General features: G+C 44.8%; 1 protein-coding gene and 1 pseudogene across 2 annotated transcripts in view; one reads left to right on the top strand and one right to left on the bottom strand.

Moving 5' to 3' along the window:
* Positions 1 to 19,043, bottom strand: part of RPL7A (ribosomal protein L7a) — a 475,634-nt gene that overhangs the window by 113,662 nt on the left and 342,929 nt on the right. The window lies entirely within an intron of this gene.
* The window catches only part of LOC309559429 (histo-blood group ABO system transferase-like), a 63,543-nt pseudogene that overhangs the window by 15,117 nt on the left and 29,383 nt on the right, over positions 1 to 19,043 (top strand). The window contains exon 2 of the transcript XR_014226205.1: positions 18,653 to 18,725. The product of XR_014226205.1 is annotated as a histo-blood group ABO system transferase-like (transcript). The remainder of the gene's footprint in view (positions 1 to 18,652; positions 18,726 to 19,043) is intronic.

Below are 19,043 nucleotides of genomic sequence, written 5' to 3'. Positions count from 1 at the left end.
GTCCGACGCCCCTAGTGGGCTGAAAATGTTTTTTTTTTCCTTTTTTTTTCTTTGGCCACACAGATTGGGGGGGCGGCGCCCCTGCGCCCCCTATAGACCGGCCGCCACTGGCAGTATGTCTAAATGTCCAGGGAAAGTTGGTTGCCTCCTTCCAACATCCGTGCAACACCTTTCTCTTGTGATACCAGACTATGTGTTCAGATGACAGCCTCTCAGTCAACTCTCTGTAACTTCAGCATCCAGGTCCCTCAGCTAGTCCAGCTGAGGCCTCACAATCCACAAGCACATGGCAGGGCTGCCCAGAGAGCAGCAAGCCCTCCAGGCTGGACTTCTCTTCTCCACAACAAGACCAGACTGCTCTGCATCTGAGTATTTATACAGACTCTCAACAGCCTTTAGGGCCACCCTCCCTGGGATTGGCCAGGGCTGTATAAATATTCATGCTGCTATTTGCATTAAATATCTAAGGTCTTAATTAAGACCAAAGTACAGCGCTTGCTTAGCTACCTGTATAGGTTTGCCCGATTTTTGATATTGGGTATGATACCAGCACATATATTTTAAAATTGCTGTGAGCAAATATAAAGATTGTGCAAATATAGAGTGATAAAAAAATCAATAGTGTTAAAAATAGTAAATATTACTTTGCTAATTATATTTATAATATCTATATTTGCACAATCTTTATATTTGCTCACAGCAATTTTAGAATATATGTGCTGGTATCATACCCAATATCAAAAATCGGGCAAACCTATACAGGTAGCTAAGCAAGCGCTGTACTTTGGTCTTAATTAAGACCTTAGATATTTCACCCACTACCTTTTATACAGCAGCTGCTAATTATTGATTTTAGGCTTTTTTCTTGATATAATACCCACCTATATTTATACATATTTTACCCTATTATTTATAGTGATCTTCCATTGGTGCGAGGAATATACTTTGTATATACATATTTTGCTATTTGCATTGCTCCACACCTATGTTCCAGAGAGATCCACTGTTCTCTAGAAAGCAGAGAGAGCAATCAAACCTGCAGCAGCTGAAACACTGAACAGACCTAACTAATTGCATGCGGCTGCACTGAATACAGCTAGAACTAAGCTAGAACTGAATTTACCTAACCCAAAGATTGTAGCCACACTGATTATAGTGAGACAAACTAAATTTACCTAACAACAAAAATACAGCTCCACTGAACACCGTGAGCCAGAACTACATTGACCTACTCCTAGCAGCTGCCTATGAGGGTGCTACAAAACTCTTTTGACTTCTGACGTTTAGTACAGAGGTGAGAAGACTATTGTATGTCACATATTTTGTGGAACCAGGGAGCACTTTCACAGAAGATTTTGGCACTGTTCATAATTGAAGATTTTGTTGGACTTTTTCTTCATTGATCTAATTATATGATGTGATTGGACTTTTTACATTTGTCTGAATAAGGAGAGAAACCGACTAATTTAAGTCTTCTAAAAGTCACATGTATATGTTTTGTCATAATAATTTTGATTTGAGCACATGATTTAGTTGTTTAGGTAGTGCTAATCTTATTTCTTTTAATACGCAATGCATTTACATAATGCTGATGAAGTCTTTGTTGATTGTAAAATACAGCATCTGTGATGGATGTAGCACAGTGCCACTTGTCCGTGTCCCATATTGTGGGTATAATTCCCTGTAGCTTTTCTTGTTCGGTATATTGATATAGCACACAGTGCCACTAGCATACCTCCCAACTTTTTGAGATAGAAACGAGGGACACATATTAGCAAAAGTATGTAGGCATATGACACACCCCCTGCCATGCCGGAGAATTACAAAAAAATGTTTTGTTAAACCCACAAGTGTTGTGTTTTTTATTAATTTTTTTATTTTTATTTACACAACTATTATTTCTTTTATACTAACTTTTGACATTTACAAATGCAGCAATTTAGAAATTGGATGAATGGTTTAGAACTGTGAAACACTTTTTGAATAGTAATAATAAATAGTGCATTTATTATACAACTATATAGATCAGACCAAAATGAGGAACAAATGAGGATGAAAGAGGAACAGAGGGACATTGTCCCTGATTTGGAACAGTCACTTCATATCAGGAAGCTATGCATTAGTCTTGCATGTGAAAAAACTAAATTAAAACCCGCGCTGGTAGATCAGCTGAATAAGTGAGTCAATAAATATGTAAAAATATAAATTAAATATATAAATTATTATGTATACAAAGTGCATAAATGGTATGCAGCAGCTGCAACACTAAGCAAATCTTAGGATAATATTAAAAACCAAATTTAAGCAGCGCTAGCATTAATGAAAAATATACATCATGTGAAATAAATATAATCAGTTCATCAGTGCAAACTAAAAGGTGCAAAAATATTTTCAATAAAAAATTAATATCAATAAAAAAAGTCCTTAATCGTGATCCATTAAGGTGCTCAGGTGCTGAAGGTTATACAAAGTGCTTCAAAGTGATAGGTGACCCCTCTTGGTTCCCCACTCACCAAATTGCCAAAATTTTTGAGCCTTGAAATTATATTGCACATAAGCCCTCTTTGCCAGGATCTCAAAGGTATTTTTCCATATAGCCTTGGATAAGGGTAGGTAGGGATCCACCTCCGTTTCCACCATTAAAAAATAGAAAGGCCATGCATAGTGAAGTATGTTTAAAACTATTTATTTGCTTCACAAGCCAAAAACATACTTACAAAACATAGATTAATAAAAGCGCATGTAACAAGAGTGCCTCGTGCATACTATGTGTAAATCTCAGTATCTGTTCTTAAAGTGGTTGTAAAGTCACAAGGATTTCAATTTTATTTTATGCCTTAAAATAAAAAGCCTTCTGTGTGCAGCAGCCCCCCTCAGCCCCTCTACTACGTACCTGAGGCCCATCTAGATCCAGCGATGTTGCAGGCGTGTCTCATCTGCCCGTGACTCCCCTCCTCATTGGCTGAGACAGCAGCGCGGTGCCATTGGTTCCTGCTGCTGTCATTCCAAGTCAGTCAGCCAATGAGGAGAGAAAGGGGCAGGGCCAGTACACGGCTCCGTGTCTGAATGGACACAGGGAGCTGTTTCTCGGCTCGGGTGCCCCCATAGGGGGCACTTAACAGGAGGGAGGGGCCAGGAGCACCGAAGAGGGACCCGAGAAGAGGAGGATCTGGGCTGCTCTGTGCAAAGCCATTATATAGAGCAGGCAAGTAAACCATGTTTGTTATTTTTACCTAAAAAAAATGAGACTTTACTTTAATCTCCCATGTATGGATATAGTCTAGCATATTTGTACTTGTCCTGTGTCCTAGGTGTATGGCTCAGTATCAATTAAAAATCTCCCAAGTATGGATATAGCCTAGCATGGTTGTCCTTGTCCTGCATACTGGGTGTAATGCTGAGTATTTGTTATTATGTATACATACCCCTCCAACTTTTGAATGACAGAATGAGGAACACTTGAGGAAGGAAGTGACCAGCGGCATACAAAGCTGCCATAGAAAAAAGTAGGTATGGCTAAACTCTTAATAGTGGGAGAGCTTAAGGGGCATGGTTTAACAAAACACAGGCTTCCTTGTACCTTTAAAATTATGTTTGACTGATATACAGCCAAAAGCAAGAGTCTCACAGACACATATGAACCCCAGCGCAATAATTTAAGAGAAAAAAAAATGTCATTACAAATGGTTTTGCACACACTGAAAATAGAAATTGAGCTCACACTTTGTCTGATCCTACCTTAAAGAAGAACTTCATTAAAATCTTCAGAGACTGGATAGCAACCAGCAACTGTTGAGACAATGAACACTATGGTGAGAACTATATTCCATACAGTATTATGTGTGTACGTGTGCATGTATATAGTGCAAGAGTCTATAAGGCAGAGCACAGGGGTTGGGGGTGGGCAATACACAGAGTACTTCAGTCAGTATCTGTTTGAGGATACATAACGCAGAGTGCAGGGGTCCAGGGTGTGTAATGCAGTGTGTTTAAAGATCAGGAGTATGTAACGCACTGAGGGCTGTAGTCAGGATTTAGGAGTTTAGCAGGGTTTAGGAGTATGTAATACACAAAGAGCAGAGCTCAGGAGCATGTAATGCACAGTGAGCAGAGCTCAGGAGCATGTAATACACAGAGAGCAGGGCTCAGGAACATGTAATGCACAGAGAGCAGGGCCCAGAAGCATGTAATGCACAGAGAGCAGGGCTCAGGAGCATGTAATGCACAGAGAGCAGGGCTCAGGAGCATGTAATGCACAGAGAGCAGGGCTCAGGAGCATGTAATGCACAGTGAGCAGAGCTCAGGAGCATGTAATACACAGAGAGCAGGGCTCAGGAACATGTAATGCACAGAGAGCAGGGCCCAGAAGCATGTAATACACAGAGAACAGGGCTCAGGAACATGTAATGCACACAGAGCAGTGCCCAGAAGCATGTAATGCACAGAGAGCAGGGCTCAGGAGCATGTAATGCACAGAGAGCAGGGCTCAGGAGCATGTAATGCGCAGTGAGCAGAGCTCAGGAGCATGTAATACACAGAGAGCAGGGCTCAGGAACATGTAATGCACAGAGAGCAGGGCCCAGAAGCATGTAATGCACAGAGAGCAGGGCTCAGGAGCATGTAATGCACACAGAGCAGGGCTCAGGAGCATGTAATGCACAGAGAGCAGGGCTCAGGAGCATGTAATGCACAGAGAGCAGGGCTCAGAGAGCAGGGCTCAGGAGCATGTAATGCACAGCATAAAGGATTCAGGAGTATGTAATGCACAAAATGCAGTAAACAGGAGTGTGTGATGCACAGAACGCAGGGGACAGGAGTGTGTGATACATAGTAGAAGCCAGGAGTACACATCTACCTCCCCTTTCCTCAGCACAAGCCCTCCTCAGATCCCTAGTCCCAGCACTATCCCCACCCCCTAAATTGCCCCTCCCAGCACTAATCCCCCCCCCCCTCCTATACACTTCTCAGATTACATCCTCTTCCACCCCTAAAATCCTACCTCCCAGGCCAACCCCCCTATTCCAGTATATATCCTCCCCCACCTGATTTCCCTCTCCAAATTTTCCCAGCCCAAATCCCCCCCCCCTCCAAATTTCTTCTCCCAGGAAAAATTCTGCCCCCACCCCCTCATCACCCTTCTGGAAAAGATCCTTCTCCTCCCAGCGTAAATCTTTTCCCAGCTTCTATGGCAAATCCACCCCCCCCCCCATTCCAGCACAAACCCTTCTGCCCTCTCTTCAAAACCCCCCCAGCACAAATTGCCCCCCCCAAAATCCCCCTCCCACTACAAATCCTCTCCCTACTTTTAGCACAAATCCTCTCCCTCAAATCCCCCTTCCAGCACAAACTCCCTCTGATCCTGAAACAAATTCTCCCTCCCATCCTCTCCAGCAAAAATCCACTTTCCTCCAAATACCCCACGCCTGCACTAGTCTAATATAAATCCATACTTTTCAACTGTCCCTGTTTTGGAACCTTCTGAGATTTGAACAAAATCCGGGTGTCCTTCAAATCTTTCACTTGGCTTCACTATCTTCCCTGACAGAGGAGGCTAGCATGGGAACATGGGGCAATAGCCCTGCATCTCTTGCAGGGGGGCATGTGGTCCCAGACGCCATGATCATCCACGCTGTGGCAGCTGGATTCTCTTTGATTTGGGGGAGGATATGTACTAGGGGGTGCTTTGGGAGGGGGAAGGACTTGAGCTAGAGGGGAGGGGAGGGGAGGGGTGGGGGGGTTGTCAGGCAGATTTTAAAACCAACCCCACTCTCAAGTCCTCTTCCCTACCAAAGCACCCCCTAGCACATATTCTCTTACTCCATCCCCCAAATCACGCCAAATCACTCAGAGTATACATCATTTGTTAAAGTGATTGCAAACCTAAATAAAAAAAATAAAAAATAATAATATAAACATGTCAGCGCTGGATCAAAATTGGGCTTAGGTAAGTATAAGGGGCAGGGGGGAGAGAATAACACAGAAGATTTTTTACCTTAAAGTGGTTGTAAACCCTTACATATACTGTTATACTGTACTAGCCTCAGGTGATACAGGGTTTAAATAAATCCTCCTACATAAGTTGTACTTGCTTATCTGTAGTTTTATTTTCTCTACCTTCGTTTCAAAGTGGCAAATTTTTACAGCTTGTCTGAGGTTCTATAAAGCAGGGGGTAGGGAGCCAAAATTACACTCTACAGAGGTCAGTGAGGAAAGCTGAGAGCTGATTGGAGGGAAGGGACATACCCCCACAGTCCATAGCTCCCAACTGTCCCTGATTTGGAGGGACTGTCCCTGATTTGGAACAAAGTCCCTCTGTCCCTCTTTTCTCCTCATTTGTCCCTCATTCTGGTCTTATCTACAGTATATAGTTGTATATAAAATGCACTATTTATCTATCAAAAAGTGTTTCCTAGTGCTAAATCTTTCCTCCAATTTCTAAATTGCTGCATTTGTAAGTTCAAAAAGCCAATATAAAGGAATAGTGGTGGGAAAAAAAAGCACTTGTGGGCTTAGCCAATCCATTTTGTTTGTACAATTCTCCTTTAAGGAAAGCATGGCCATGTGTGTCCTATGCCTACTTACCGTATATACTCGAGTATAAGCCGACCCGAGTATAAGCCGAGACCCCTACTTTTACCACAAAAAGATGGGAAAAATCATTGACTCGAGTATAAGCCTAGGGTGAGAATGCAGGGCGGCGGGCATGGTACAGGAGAATGCAGGGTGACTGGCATGGTGCAGGAGAATGCACAATGCAGGGTGACTGGCATGGTGCAGGAGAATGCAGGGTGACTGGCATGGTGCAGGAGAATGCAGGGTGACTGGCATGGTGCAGGAGAATGCAAGGTGACTGGCATGGTACAGGAGAATGCAGGGTACTGGCATGGTGCAGGAGAATGCAGGGTGACTGGCATGGTGCAGGAGAATGCAGGGTGACTGGCATGGTGCAGGAGAATGCAGGGTGACTGGCATGGTGCAGGAGAATGCAGGGTACTGGCATGGTGCAGGAGAATGCAGGGTGACTGGCATGGTGCAGGAGAATGCAGGGTACTGGCATGGTACAAGAGGATCCGGGGTTGTGGGCATACTACAGGAGATGCAGTGCTGTGGGCATGGTACATGTGGACCATGCCCGCAGCACTGCATCCCTTGTAGTGTGCCCGCAGCCCTGCATAATGGCAGGTAGTGAAGCTGTATCACTTACCTGTTCCAGAGGCGCCTTCATTTTAAAAATGGCGCCGCCCGGCGCCGACACGTCATTGCGCACGCGCCGCCGCCGCTCGTATACTTTCGACTATTCCCGGCCTCTACCGAGCAGCGCCGGGAATAGCCGAAATTACACGAGCGCCGGCGGCGCGTGCGCGGTGACATGTATGCGACGGGCGGCGCCATTTTTAAACCTTAAACCCGTCGGAGCGGACAGGAAATTTTTTTTTTTTCCTTGATTCGAGTATAAGCCGAGGGGGGCGTTTTCAGCACAAAAAAATGTGCTGAAAAACTCAGCTTATACTCGAGTATATACGGTACCTATGCTAATAGGTGTCCCTTATTCCCATCTTAGAAAGTTGTGAGGTATGCCATGCCCCTTCACACAGAAACACACTGAGGCTGTCAATCGCAAGCTGTGTGCTGGAGCTCCCTCCTCTGTCACCTTTTTACCTCCTGGTGTAGAGAAACTTGTCAAATGCAGATAGCAGAGGAATGAGTGCTCTTGATATGCTTTGTTCTATTTCATGTCTGAGATTTACAACCACTTTAACCACTTAAGCCCCGGAAGATTTTACCCCCTTCCTGACCGGCGCCTCTTTTGCGATTCAGCACTGCGTGACTTTAACGGACAATTGCGCGGTCGTGCGACGCTGTACCAAAATAAAATTGACGTCCTTTTTTTCCCACAAACAGAGCTTTCTTTTTGTGGTATTTGATCACCTGTGCGATTTTTTGATCATGCGCTATAAACAAAAAAAGAGCGACAATTTTGCAAAAATAACAATATTTTTCACATTTTTTTTTATATGAAATTCCCCAAAAAAATTTAAAAATCTAAATTTTTTAAAATTTTAGGCCAATTTGTTTTCTGTGACATATGTTTGGTAAAAAAAAAACGCAATAAGCGTATTTTGATTGGTTTGCGCAAAAGTTATTGCGTTTACTAACTAAGGGAAAGATTTTTGTCATTTTTATTTATTTATTTTTTAACGAGTAATGGCGGCGATCTGTGATTTTTTTTTTTGCGGGACTGCGACATTGCGGCGGACAGATCAGGCCCTTGACTGACATTTTTGACACTTTTGGGGGTACCAGTGACATTACTACAGTAAGCAGTGCTATACATATGCACTGTTACTGTAAAAATGACACTGGCAGGGAAGGGGTTAACTTTATTAGAGATGCAGTGACTATGTGTGTCCCTAGGGGCGTGCTTCTTAGTGTGATTGGATGTGGCTTTTCATGTAACAGCAGAGATCTACGGTCCTACATAGCAGGACCGTATGATCTGTGCTGTTACACAGGGGAGAATGACAGGCGACTGTGTTTACATTAGCCGCCTGCCTTTCTCCCGGTGTAACCGACGAACGCGAGTGAGCGGCGGACATCGAGTCCGCCGTTCACATGCGCGGGGGGGGGTCTGTGAGCGAGCGGGAGCACGCCTCCGGCGGCGCGCGCTCGCTCCCTAGAGCCTCACAGGCTAGTGACGTACCCATACGTCACTTTGCCTGTGAGGAGCTGACTGCTGCCGTATATAGTCGTGCGGCAGTCGGCAAGTGGTTAATGTACAGACTGCATTAAGATATAAAAAAACATTCTAGCTTTAAAACCACTTTAAGTTGCCCCCCCCCACACACACTTTCTCAGTCGCTGTCCTCCCCCTTACCTACAAGAGTCCATCTATAATTTGCTTACTACAGGCTTCAGATCAGCAGGGCACATGTAGAATGGTGTCTGTCCCTCCTTCCCGCTCCTCCTCCTGTTTGTGTACATGAAAATATCAGAGCCAAGGAGGAGAAGGCAGATTCGGTCAGCTCTGCAGTAAGTTAGTGTGAAAGGCACCCAGCAGGGAGAGATGCCAGCTGAAATAGAACTATGTGATAATGGCGTGTGAACCCAGACACCCCGCAGAATCTGCAGGGCAGGTGTCACTGGTGCCCGTGCTAGTACACCCCTACTGGGAAAGTCGCTGGAGCTCCTTACTGAAACTTGTTCTGGCAATGGGCTCTGCTCTGGGATTCAGCCTTGATTTGTTGGGATTTACATTACAGCTCGGAAAATCCCGGACAGTTGGGATGTACAGGTGCATCTCATAAAATTAGAACATCATCAAAAAGGTAATTTATTTTAGTAATTCAATTTAAAAAGTGAAACTCATCTATTTTATATAGATAAGTTTTTATCATTTAATCTTGATGATTTTGGCTTGCAGCTAGTGAAAACCCAAAATTCATTATTTCAGAAAAGTAGAATATTACATAGGACCAAAAAAAAAAAAGGATTTTTAATACAGAAATGTTGGTTTACTGAAAAGTATGTCCATGTACAGTATAGTATGCAGTCAATACTTGGTCAGGGCTCCTTTTGCATGAATTAATGTATCAATGAGGCGTGGCAGGGAGGCGATCAGCCTGTGGCCCTGCTGAGGTGTTATGGAAGCCCAGGTTGCTTAAATAGCGGCCTTCAGCTCATCGGCGTTGTTGGCTCTGGTGTCTCTTATCTTCCTCTTGACAATAACCCACATATTCTCTGCGGGGCTTAGGTCAGGCGAGTTTGCTGGCCAATCAAGCACAAATATACTATGATCATTAAACCAGGTATTGGTACTTTTGGCAGTGTGGGCAGGTGCCAAGTCCTGCTGGAAAATGAAATCTGCATCTCCATAAAGTTGGTCAGCAGAGGGAAGCATGAAGTACTCTAACATTTCATGGTAGAGGGCTGCGCTGACTTTGGACTTGATAAAACACAGTGGACAAACACCAGCATTTGGAAATCAAGGTCCCAGAATCTGGAGAAAGAGTGGAGAACAGGGCCGGACTGGCCTACCGGGATACCAGGAAATTTCCCGGTGGGCCGCTTTAAGATGGGGCCGCTTCCGCCGCTTTAAGATGGGGCCGCTACTCTACCGCCACTTTAGGATGGGGCCACTACGCTACCGCCGCTTTAAGATGGGGCCGTCCGGCCGCTTGATATGCCCCCCCTGTCACCTGGCTCCAGTGATGGATATCTTCTCCTACGCCAGCCGCTGTGAGCGGCGTGACGTCACATCCAGCGGGGGCGTATCATCTCCTGCATCTCTCTACATGATGGCGCCGATCCCTCCCACACAGAAGCCAGCAGCATCATCGCAGCAGGAGGAAAGGTCACAGTGTGAGCAGAGCAGAACCTGAGCTGCCACAAGTAAAAAGCCAGGTAAGATTCAATGGGGGGGGGGAGAATCAGCATATTAGGGCCCCTAATACAATGCTGATCCGCCCCCCTCCCCCTAATACAATGCTGATCCGCCCCCCCTCCCCCTAATACAATGCTGATCCACCACCCCCCCTGGCCCCCTCCCCCTAATACAATGCTGACCCCCCCACATTTAGGGGGAGGGGGGTAAACAGCATTGTATTAGGGGGAGGGAGTCAGCATTGTATTAGGTGGAGGGGGCTGGGGCGATCAGCATTGTATTAGGGGTAGGGGCGGATCAGCATTGTATTAGGGGTAGGGGGCCAGGGGGGGTCAGCAGTGTATTAGGGGGAGGGGGTCAGCATTGTATTAGGAGGAGGGGGCTGGGGGGATTAGCATTGTATTAGGGGGAGGGGGCCAGAGGGGGTCAGCAGTGTATTAGGGGGAGGGGGGGATCAGCATTGTATTAGGGAGAGGGGGCCGGAGGGGGATCAGCATTGTATTAGGGGGAGGGGGATCAGCATTGTATTAGGGGGAGAGGGGGGATCAGCATTGTATTAGGGGGAGGGGAGAGGGGGGATCAGCATTGTATTAGGGGGAGGGGGCTAGCATTGTATTAGGAGGAGGGGGCTGGGGGATCAGCATTGTATTAGGGGACAGCATTGTATCAGGAGGAGGGGGGGTGAATCAGCATTGTTTTGGGGGGATATCAGTATTGTATTAGGGGGAGGGGGGAAATCAGCATTGTATTAGGGGGAGGGGGGGATCAGCATTGTATTAGGGGGAGGGGGCCGGGGGGTCAGCAGTGTATTAGGGGGAGGGGGGATCAGCATTGTATAAGGGAGAGGGGGCCGGGGGGATTAGCATTGTATTAGGAGGGGGATCCGCATTGTATTAGGGGGAGGGGGCCTGGGGGCAGCATTTTATTAGGGGGAGGGGGGTTAGCATTGTATTAGGAGGAGGGGGCTGGGGGGAAACAGCATTGTTTTAGGGGGAGGGGGCCAGGGGGGGTCATCATTGTATTAGGAGGAGGGGAACAGCATTGTATTAGGAGGAGGGGAACAGCATTGTATTAAGGGGAGGGGGGATCAGCATTATATTAGGGGGAGGAGGCCAGGGGGGGTCAGCAGTGTATTAGGGGGAGGGGAGGAATCAGCAATGTATTAGGGAGAGGGGGCCAGGATCAGCATTGTATTAGGGGGAGGGAGGGATAAGCATTGTATTAGGGGAGGGGGGATAAGCATTGTATAAGGCTGGGGGGGGGGGGAAACCTCGTCCTCTTGTATTGCATTTGGGGGGGGGGAGAATCAGCATATTAGGGCCCCTAATATAATGCTGCCCCCCTCCCCCTAATAAAATGCTGATCTGCCCCCCTCCCCCTAATAAAGGGTCTAATCTTGATGATTGCTCCACGTTTACAACCTTTTTTTTTTTTGCTCTTTATATATGTCCTTTGTGTGCTTTTATATCTGTCTTATCTATAAATAATGCACTTATTAAATGTGCTTTAAAATGCATGATTTTACCTTTTATGAACAAGAAATCGACGTTGTGCTGGTATGACGATGCAATGCTATGGAGCTGGTATGTAATTTTTTCCAGGGCTGGTTTTCATACCCAGTCCGGCCCTGGTGGAGAGGCACAGAATCCAAGTTGCATGAGGACCAGTGTGAAGTTTCCACAGTCAGTAATGATTGAAAAAATGAAAAAAATATTTAAATTAGGAATGCTTTCAGAAAAAGAAGTGGTAATGTTTTTTTTTTTTTATCACTTAACTAAATAGAAAGCAATCAATATTTGATGTAACCACCTTTTGCCTTCAAAACACTATCAATTCTTCTAGGTACTTTTGCACACAGTTGTTGAAGGAACTCTGCAGGTAGGTTATTCCCAACATCTTGGAAAACTAACCACAGATCTTCTTTGGATGTACTGTAAGCTGCATAAAATCCCTCTGTCTCTTCATGTAATCCCAGACAGACTCAACATTGAGATCAGGGCTCTGTTTGGGCCAAACCATCACTTCCAGGACTTCTTTACTCTGATGATAGTTCTTTATGACATTGGCTATATGCTTGGGGATGTTGTCCTGCTGCAGAATAAATTTAGGGCCAATCACACTCCTCTCTAATTTTATGGCATGATGGATAAATATCAGCCTGTATTTCTCAGCATTGAAGACACCATTAATCCTGACCAAATCTCCAACTCCATTCGCAGAAATGCAGCCCCAAACTTGCAACAAACTTCCACCATGCTTCACTGTTGCCTGCAAACACTCATTATTGTATCGATCTCCCACTCTTCGGTGAACCAACTGCCTCCTGCTACAGCCAAATACTTCAAATTTTGATTTATTAGCCCAGAGCACATGCTGCAATTTTTCTTCACCCCAGTTCCTATATTTTTGTGCACAATTGAGTCGTTTAGCCTTGTTTCCACAATGGAGGTGTAGCACCCTCCTAGGTAGGTGCTAGAGAGTGAGTATGGTTTTGACTCTGTCTGCCCATCAGAGGAGCAGCAGGCAAATTCTATATTGCTTTCTGCTTAACAGAGAGCAGGATCTGTGAGTGCTACAGGAGGAAAAGGACACTGTGAGCATCATTCAGGTGGACTCCGCATGTCTTCACTCTGAACTTGAGAGTTTTACTGTGATGGGAGGAGAGTCAGTGTCCTAGTGCTGGAAGTGGGAATGTGCCTATCATCTACTCACCAAGAATGGTGTGTAAAGTCTAGATAGATAGATGGCTTGATAGGGTTCCACTGTAACCTGATTCAGGACTCAGGAGTAACAGCTGAACACCAAGTCAAGTGGGTTGGAAGTGACTTCTACGTGAATGTATAGTTGGAAAGTATGTGGTGAGAAGGTCGCCTCCGAGGAGAGGTCTCACTGGTCCAAATAGTCATGCTTAATACATGCCTAATTCACATTTCCTTTGCAAGCTTGCTCTGGATTTCCGGGTCTGGCTAGACCCTTCACCATTTGTACAATGTAAATATTGTATTTAGTTAATCAGATAAGATGTTGCTCTTACCTGTCCAGACAGATTTTTGTTTGGCGGGGGTGCATTGATTTAAATGCACCTATTGTGTGTAGATAACCTTGTTAATATTTGTACAGCAGATCTATATATATATTTGTTGTTTCCCTTCTCCCCCTTTTCCTGGTTTGTGGGATAATCCATAAGAAATTTTTTGGGAAATCATTTTTGTAGGGGCGGCTACCTCAGAGTCAGTGAGGACAAGGCTCGGTTTGGCAGGGGTGATTGTAGCACCCTCCTAAGTAGGTGCTAGAGAGTGAGTATAGTTTTGGCTCTGTCTGCCTATCAGAGGAGCAGCAGGCAAATTCTATCTTGCTTTCTGCTTAACAGAGAGCAAGATCTGTGAGTTAAGTATGCTCATGGTGCTCAGTTTATGATTCATCTGGTCTAGGGAGTGTTTCACACTTGTCCAATAGGGAGGCATAGTGATAAGTGGAGGAAACCAGGCCAATGGGTACACAGGTTTTGATACAGCCTCAGTGATTGGCATAGACTAGTTGTCTCGGTGCATTCTGGGGTGTGGTATAAAAGCCAGGAGCACATGTGCTCAGGGTCTTTGGCTGGTGAGCAGAGTCCCGGAAGGTGGGTGGCGGCTGCCTCCTCCTCTGTAGCAGTTGGTATGTGGTCGCAGGGGGTCGGCCTGGTGGACCAGAAGGAAGGAGCTGAACCCAGAGGTCCAGAAGAGCTGGCTGGAGAGGTTGAGACATTGGAGACCCTGGAAGAAAAACAGTATTGTGAGTACAGTGGATCATGTCTAGGGGCCTGACCTGAGAGGGTGCCATCCCGGAGTAGTATAGTCAGAGGAAGGGTGTCAGCTGGTGGAGTGAAAGGGAATGCTAGGCGAGTACCCTGAAGTTACTCAATCAAGTCATCTAATCTGGATCAATTAATCCTAAAGTTTAACTAGTGACAAGGTAAATCAGCAGCCTGGCTGCATCTACAGACAGGAGTCCTCATCTTTTCTGAATAGTTCAATTCTGGAGTATCCCACTCTTCCCTTCTCCTAATCCCAATTTTAAAATAAAAACACAAAAACAACTACAACCCCTAGACTCTTTATTGACTGAGCCAGGAAGAAAAGAGTTAAATTATGCATGCTGCAGTTGCTAATGGTAACCCAGGGGGATCTCGAGATACACATTTCAGCAGTTCTCAAGGGGGCAGTGCTACAGAGGTATGACTTTTTTGGCTGCAATTCTTCCATGAAGACCACTTCTGGCTAGACTTTACTGGACAGTAGATGGGTATACCTGAATCCCACTGGTTTTTGCCTGTTCTGTGTTGATGGCACTGCTGGCCATCTTCCGATGTTGAAAGGAAGTAAGCATGATGTGTCTTTCATCTTCCGCATTAGGTTTTCTTGGCTGACCATTACATCTGCGGTCCCAAAAGTTGCCCGTTTCTTTGTGCCTCTTCAAAAGACCTTGAACAGCACATCTTGAAACCCCAGTCTGCTTTGATATATTTGCCTGGGAGATACTTTGCTGATGCAGTATAAACTACGTAACCTGTGTCTTGTTGCTGTGCTCAGTCTTGCCATGGTGTATAACCTGTGACATGAAACTGTCTTCCACAACTTCACCTTAGTAACAGAGTTTGACTATTTCCCTTCTAGTTTTAAGCCTCTTACACAGCTGTTTCAGTTAATGACTGTGTTTCAGCCTACATATGACATTTATGATCATTGGCACCTGCTTGGTATATACAGTATCTTACAAAAGCAAGTACACCCTTCACATTTTTGTAAATATTTTATTATATCTTTTCATGTGACAACACTAAAGAAATTACACTTTGCAACAATGTAAAGTAGTGAGTGAACAGCTTGTATAACAGTGTAAATTTGCTGTCTCCTCAAAATAACTCAACACACATCCATTAATGTCTAAACTGCTGGCAACAAAAGGAAGCACACACCTAAGTGAAAATTTCCACATAGGGCTCAATTACCATTTTCCCCCTGATGTCATATGACTCGTTAATGTTACAAGGTCTTTGTAACTTTATAAGGTAATTTGGTGTTATCGCTGGAAGTGGTCACTGAAAGTTCAACATGGCACCTCATGGCAAACTCTCTGAGGATCTGAAAAAAAGAATTGTTGCTCTACAAAAAGATGGCCTGGGCTATAAGAAGATTGCCAAGTCCCTGAAACTGAGCTGAAGCATGGTGACCAAGACCATACAGAGGTTTAGCAGGACAGGTTCCGCTCAGGACAGGCCTTGCCATGGTCGACCAAAGAAGTTGAGTACACATGCTTGGTGTTATATCCAGAGGTTGTCTTGGGGAAATTGACTTATGAGTGCTGCCAGCATTGCTGCAGAAGTTGAAGGGGTGGGGGGGGGGGGCAGCCTGTCAGTGCTCAGACCATACACCACACACTGCATCAAATTGGTCTGCATGGCTGTTGTCCCAGAAGGAAGCCTCTTCTAAAGATGATGCACAAGAAAGCCCACAAACAGTTTGCTAAAGTCAAGCAGACTAAGGACATGGATTACTGGAACCATGTCCTGTGGTTTCATAAGACCAAGATAAACTTATTTGTTTCAGATGGTGTCAAGCGTGTGGCAACCAGGTGAGGAGTACAAAGACAAGTGTGTCTTACCTACAGTCAAGTATGGTGGTGAGAGTGTCCTGGTCTGGGGCTGCATGAGGGCTGCCGGCACTGGGGAGCTACAGTCAGGGCATGAGACCATGAAGGGTCCCCCTGGGTCCTTCCCTTCAAACTTGGGGCCCTTTATTACAGTCCCGCAGCGGGGCCCTTTCACAAGTTCTGCAGTGGGCCCCCTTCCTGCCATCTTGGGGCCTCCTCACAGTGGCGGAATGCCAGGGCCCCATTGCAAGTGTAACCTTTTTTGATCCTGGAAGTTCACCCACTGGTGTCAGCAGTTTTTTATTTTTTGATATTTTAATTGTATTCTTTTTTTATCAATTTATTTTATTTTTTTACAATGTCACTAACTATGACTGTCCATTCAGAAAAGGAAGGAGCTGGTAAATTACATATTTACTGATCCCCTTCCTAGTTTTCTATTGTGACACATCCTCTGTAGCAGTCAGCAGGAGAGGGGAGGGAGCACAGTGTGGGGGGGGGGGGGACCAGGGGAGCACACAGGGGCCCAGAGACAGAAGAACACAAGTGAACTGGATATCAGGAGTGGCGGGGCAGCATACACAGAGCAACCAATCCCCTCCATTTTCCTCCTGCAACTACAGGAGGAAGAAGGACAGTGATTTCTCTACATGTTGCCTCTGCCGCCCCTCCTATTAAGGTGTACAGGGGAGCCGCACAGGCCCCCTAGAGCATGGGGCCCAGTTGCAATTGCAACCACTGCAACCCCTGTAGTTACGCCCCTGGTTTATTGAGGGAACCATGAATGCCAACATGTACTGTGACATACTAAAGCAGAGCATGATCCCCTCCCTTTGGAGACTGGGCCGCAGGGCAGTATTCCAACATGATAATGACCCCAAACATAACTCCAATACAACCACTGCCTTGCTAAAGAAGCTGAGGGTAAAGGGGATGGACTGGCCAAGCATATCTCCAGATCTAAACCCTATTGAGCATCTGTGGGGCATCCTCAAACGGCAGGTGGAAGAGCGCAAGGTCTCTAACATCCACCAACTCTGTGATGTTGTCATGGAGGAGTGGAAGAGGACTCCAGTGACAACCTGTAAAGCTCCTGTGAACTCCATGCCCAAGAGGGTTAAGGCAGTGCTGGAAAATAATGGTGGCCACACAAAATATTGACACTTTGGGCCAAAATTGGGACATTTTCACTTAGGGGTGTACTCACTTTTGTTGCCAGTGGCTTAGACATTAATAGCTGTGTGTTGAGTTATTTTGAGGGGACAGCAAATCAAATTGACACTGTTATACAAGCTGTACACTCACTACTTTACATTGTAGCAAAGTGTCATTTCTTCAGTGTTGTCACATGAAAAGATATAATAAAATATTTACAAAAATGTGAGGGATGTACTCACTTTTGTGAGATACTGTACATGTGTGTGTGTATATATACAGTACTGTGCAAAAGTTTTAGTAAGGTGTGAAGAAATGCTGTATAGTAAGAATGCTTTAAAAATATATATATATTTTAATTGTTTATTTGTATCAATTTACAAAATGCAAAGTGAGCGAACAGAACAAAAATCAAAATCAATATTTGCTGTGACTACCATTTGGCTTTAAACCAGTATCAATTCTTACACTTGCACACTTTACACATGCACAAAGTCAGGGAATTTGTAGGATTAGAGTCAGGTGTATGAGTAACCATATATTACAGTGTCCTGTATACTGGGTGTAAGTCCCAGTATCTGTTCTTATTCTCTATGTGTAGATCCTGAATAGTAGCATGATTCCTTTTTCTCAGTATCAGTTTCTTATAGCCAAGTGGAAAAGGGAATGATACTTTTTTTTATTTTTAATGATTTAATAAATATATTGAAATTCTCCAGGATTCTTGTAGATATGTAACACAGCCTGTCTCAGCTATGTCTGGTGTTTGGACTGCAGAGCTTCCTGTGTTTTTCAGTTGCCAAGGTAACGCCCTCCCGGCTGGAAGTGACATTACGACCATTCAGCATACAGTATGTAAGGCATGTGTGTGTCTCGTAGCCACACCTCAGACGACGGCTGACTGGCCGAAATGCATCAGGTGGGCACGCTGACACGCACATGCTGAATGACGCGGGTCTTCTGAAATATTTTAATACTTGGATTTTATCTGCTTTTGTAAGTATGTTTGCAAATACATTTTAAAAGTTATTGAACATACTGCACTATGAGATCTCCTTTATCCCTCTTGGTTTATATCTGAGTTGCTGGCTGGCGAGTTTTATCGGATTACACCATCCCTGTTGATTGGTTCAAAGCTGCAATTGGGGACTGACATATCTCACTGGGTTGATCCTCTGCCGACATTGGCTACATGCTTTTTTCATCTTCATTCTGGTAAGGAGATTGAGAGATCACATGTTGGTGGTGTGTGCTATCAGACGCACTGAAGGTGATGGTTTTTCCCTTCCATCAAGCGTTGCTTATGAACTTTTATGTAATAAATCTAGCCAACCACAACTGATAGTGACTCAACTTTAATGTTAATCCTAAACAGCTGTGTTCTCGTTGTCTAACTATAATACATGCAACATAAAATGGTATGTTTTGGGGGTTCTGGGAGTTCCATGTTGATTAGACCTTTCAGCTGATTTCCTTTCCCTCCAGATGAGAAGAAATGTGGGAAGAAGAGATATTGTATTCTGCTTTATCTGAGTATCCTGCTCTGCTCCATCTTCTGGTAATATTTTTTTTTTGGGGGGGGGGGAGGGGGGCGCTATTTTGTCATATGATCCCCAATTTGTGATTTGCACTATAGTTGAATAAACACTCCTGTGTACATACAATGTATAGAAGTAGACGACACATACTGTATGTTTCTATGTTCTGTTATGCTGTTCAGATAACAAATATAATTATTGGCATGTTGCCTCTAAAGTATATAGTCTTCCCAATAGGTGGTTTATTTTTGGACATCATTCTATAGACCTTAGTACTCAGTTCTTGCTTGTACAGAACACTGTAATTGCTATATATATATCAATGCACAGTCTTTATT

Source organism: Pelophylax lessonae (assembly GCF_965119305.1).
Source record: "Pelophylax lessonae genome assembly, chromosome: 7".
In the NCBI taxonomy this organism is placed as follows: domain Eukaryota; kingdom Metazoa; phylum Chordata; class Amphibia; order Anura; family Ranidae; genus Pelophylax; species Pelophylax lessonae.
Note: the sequence above shows the minus strand (reverse complement) of the source record. Positions and strands in the feature narration are given on the sequence as shown.